The 4,210-nt window shown below is 37.8% G+C and overlaps 1 long non-coding RNA gene across 1 annotated transcript; it reads right to left on the bottom strand.

The window, feature by feature from the left end:
* Positions 1-974: 974 nt before the first annotated feature.
* LOC149206047 (uncharacterized) lies at positions 975-2,876 on the bottom strand. Its single transcript, XR_016251908.1, has 2 exons — positions 2,491-2,876; positions 975-1,654 (listed from the first exon to the last, which is right to left on the bottom strand). It is a non-coding gene; the product is annotated as an uncharacterized LOC149206047 (long non-coding RNA).
* Positions 2,877-4,210: the final 1,334 nt, after the last annotated feature.

The raw sequence follows: 4,210 nt of genomic DNA, 5'->3' as shown, positions 1-4,210 counted from the left end.
CATGTTAGAAAAAAACTATGTACGAATGTAGTTCCACTGATAGTCTCATGCGCTTTGGCTCCAAAGAAAATTGTATTTCAGGAGCTTCAATTTCATTTCTTGGAAGTTGGAACCATATTTGAAAATGTAATTCCAGCCTCCACGAGCTTCAAATTCATGTATTGGAACCATATTTTTAGTTAAGAAGCAAATAAGTAACAGAAATTTGAGAGTGACCCACTAAAGTTGAAATGTTCTTACAGAGTTCATGTCCCATTCCCCAAGGATAGGGTTCCGAACACATTACAAGGATCTATCAAATTGAACTTCAATAAATATCATAAAGGTAACCTTAACATGACTTGATCAAGAAGGGTATTCAAAGATCATTATCATTATAATTGTATATGGAAGGAAAGCAATAACAATGTAAAATTGAAAACATTGATATTTGGAAATAGAGAAGCCCTTACTTTCAACTCCAAGAGATTTTCTTAGAAAATTGTAAATAGCGATTGATAAGAGAAATTCTTGAAGGACAAATGAATCTGGAAAATACAAATTTACAACCCCATGGGATACCTGGTTAACTAAGTGGATAAGCTAAAGACAAAAAGGACCATGTGGATCATGAATTCATAATTTCATACAATATCTTTCAACCTGGATCAAAATGCCAAAATATGGCTACCATTGTTTATTGTTTTTTTTAAAACCTAGTATAACGTTGCTAGATTGTAATTGTTTTTCAATGTTAGTCTTTGATGTTTTAGTCTGTAAATGCAATAATGTACAAAATTTGGACTTCAAACTATGCTACGAAAATGGTGAACATATGCAAATAAACAGTCTCTACATGAAAACAATTTGTAACAGTTCATCTCTCATTATCCATAGCCAAACAGTTTGAAAACAGTCTGTCTATACTAACAAAACAGAGCATGGTGGCCCATTTTTCATTATCCATAACTATTGAATTAGAAGTAGGACAGAAGTAAAAAGATTAACATTCTCTCAAAATCGACAATCATAAAACGGTAGGAGTATAATGAGAAGATCATCATCAGCATGGGTGAATGAATAAAATTTAAATTAAATAGTACTTTGTTTTCACATGGAGAGATTGTGCTGAACAACTAGTGTTGGCAAAATGAAATACATAGTAATGGACATTACAGTATTGTAGGATTCATCGCAATTCATTTTATACGGCATATGACTCATATGCTCTCCCAATACATCACTGCTCCTCCAGTTTGGGGCAGCGAAAGCCTTCAACTTTCTCCAACTGCCTCAAGTGTTCAGCAGATTCCATCTTAAAGGTTCTCCCTTCAACAACCCCAAGGGTTCAACACAATTCAACCTAGCGCATCCCTGGATCACCATAAGGTATCATGTCTCAAAGGGTTAGCAGCATCAGTAGATATTTTCATCCATATGCCCCTGTTTTTATATTCCGACGGCTCCAAGCATCCAAGCAATCAGTGGGGTTTCCACCCACATGCCCCTGTTTTCCATCCTTATCTTTATGCAACTCCATGGCCAATTTGTAACAAAATTATATTGAATTCCATTACACATAGACCTGCCCCATAACAAATTAAATTCCATCTTCAAGACAATATGGAAGCATCTCCAAAGTGGCACATTAAATTCCATTATACATAGATTTGCCCTGTATCAAGTTAAATTCCATCAAAATTTTGGAATCATCTACAAAGTGGAGTACAACTCATGTGTGTAGATCCTGAGTTGTATTAATAAAACAACTCTGTTTTTTCAAAATCTTTTACCTTTTCATCCAAACCGGTTGGATATTTGTCCACATCCAAATTCCATCATGCATAGATTTTTTCTATAACAAATTAAATTCCATTTGCAAAAATATGGAATCATCTGGAAAATTATGAAATTCCATTATACATAGACTTGCCATGTATTAAATTAAATTTCATTGTGAAACCATTTGGAAGCATCTTCAAACTGGAGGACAAGTCCATGTGTCGAAGGTTCATCAAGTTACCCAAATTGGAGGTTCGTCAAGTTCCCAAATTGGAGAACAAATCCATTTCTTGGAGGTTTGTCAAATCCCCAAAGGAACGATCCATCTTTCGAAAGTTCATTGAACTCCTTAAGGATTTCTGACACCAACTTCATGTTTGAACAATGGCATATTGCAAAGAGCACGAAGGACAAAATTATTATGGGAAATGATACACCTTGATCTTTCCCATATTTTTATGACCTTACACCTTGCTCTCTCCTATGAAAAAACAGGAAATACCTTAGAAGAGCAGATGATGTCCCTCTTTATTGAGGGGCTCATAACTAATTTTTAATCTATGCTTGATTTTACTATATGGTCAAGTCTATCCAACTACCAAAAGAGTTTTTGGATGTGTTCCCTATTAAACCCAGTTAGTTTCTAAATGGATGACTCTGCAACTCATAAACTTGTATAGATTTTGAGTTGTGTTAATAGAACAACACTGGTTTTTCAAAATCTTTTACCTTTTTATCCAAACCAGTTGGATATTTGGCCACATTCAAGCACATGTTCTCTTCAATATTAGAGCCATTGTTCACCATACAGCTGGTTTTGAGCATACCTCCAATTTGTGTTTTTCCAACGAAGATCAAAAGACTTGAAACATGGCGCTGATGATTCAACCTGCGCACATTATGATTCAAGTAAAAGAAAATGGCGAACTGGAGCAGAGGCGCGACTTCGATAGCGCCATCCTCAACTGTTTCACTAGTTGAGTTCTCTAGTTCCTCCATGTCCAGAAAAATTTCTGAGAGGACGAGAGTTTAGCACTTCAACTCCCAGAAGAAAAGAGGACAAAGGAACCAACGAAAATGTATGATAACTAGTCAATGATGGACAAGCGTGTAGCTAAAAATGTGCAGGGCAGTTTATATAAATAAATTATTTTGAATTGAAAAGTGCTTCCCGGAAGGTTTGTTATGACCGCTAGGTATCTTCAATTGTATCTTCAATTGTATGTTTACTTTATTTTATTTAACATTATTCTGTGGGTGAACAACTGGTCAGAAAGCCGGAAATATGGGAGTGTATCTTTTGTGAAGCTTCGCTGTCCCCGCCAGCAGCATTTCATTTATTCGATCTTGTCGGTTTCGTCTGTCATCTTCCCGTGAAGGCCAGTCTGGGTAAGATTAAGTGGCAACTGACTCAACTTGAAATTGCCCATACCCCACACATAACTTAAAATAAACATTTTATTAATGTTTATTTAATTATTTATTATAATTAAATTCAAAACCGTGACAGGTGCATTGAACGTGCATCTCGCATTGCGATAGATGCCTTTCCACGTGTATTATTTGGTTATCGATAGTCAGGCTGCCAACTTAACGGTCTGTTTTCAAACCAGGGAAAGTTGGATGGTAACTAGTGTTTTTTTTTTTTTTTCCAATTTCGTAAATCAAGTTAAATAGTTAAATGCGTTCGTTTTTTATTTTTTATTTATTTTTTAATGAAACCTTTATTGGTTAGAACTTTTTCATGGAGTAGTCTATCTGGGCGGAGGAATTGCCCGGTTTCCGTTGCCGCTCGGAAAATTGCCCGACGCCGGCTGCCGGCAATCCCTCGCCCTCCGTCACTCTCCACTGGCTCCACCACCCCTTCCTCCGCTCCGCATTCACTCCTTGATTTTTCGACGCAGATTGGATCCGAGCTGGCATCCTGAAATTTCGCTGACAGATTGCCCGATTCGAAATGGAGGAAGGTCCCCATCGCGATCTGCTCACTCACCTTCCTCCTCGACTAGGCGCCTCCGGCTCTGGGCTTCCTCCGCTCTGCTGCTCGCCACCAAGGTACACCGGACTAACACACCAGGTTTGTTCCGCTGTTTATTTTAAAATTGTTATAACCTTGCTTAGTTCAGTAGAATGATTCCCTGAGAGTCAGAGTCTGCCCGAATAGGTACATTGGGGACCAGGCTACAAGACTAATGTCCCAGCTTAGCTCTCCTTCACAGAGCTCTTCTCACATACTGATGAGGATACGCGGTAGACAAAAGAATTGCTTTGTTCCCAAACCCAAGTTGGATCTATGAGCATCAGATTCATGTGACCTCCTTTTACATATTCCTTACGGATATTCTTAATGTGGACTACTCCCAGGTAGATCCAAATCGAAAACCTCAGTGCAAGTTTTGCGATTGTTTCCCACAACGGCTGTAAATTGCTGCAAGAATCGTTACTATTC

Source organism: Pinus tabuliformis, chromosome 1_2 (genome assembly GCF_031772625.1).
Source record: "Pinus tabuliformis cultivar Carrire ecotype Pingquan chromosome 1_2, CPIR1, whole genome shotgun sequence".
NCBI lineage: Eukaryota > Viridiplantae > Streptophyta > Pinopsida > Pinales > Pinaceae > Pinus > Pinus tabuliformis.
This window is presented reverse-complemented; position numbering and strand designations above follow the sequence as displayed.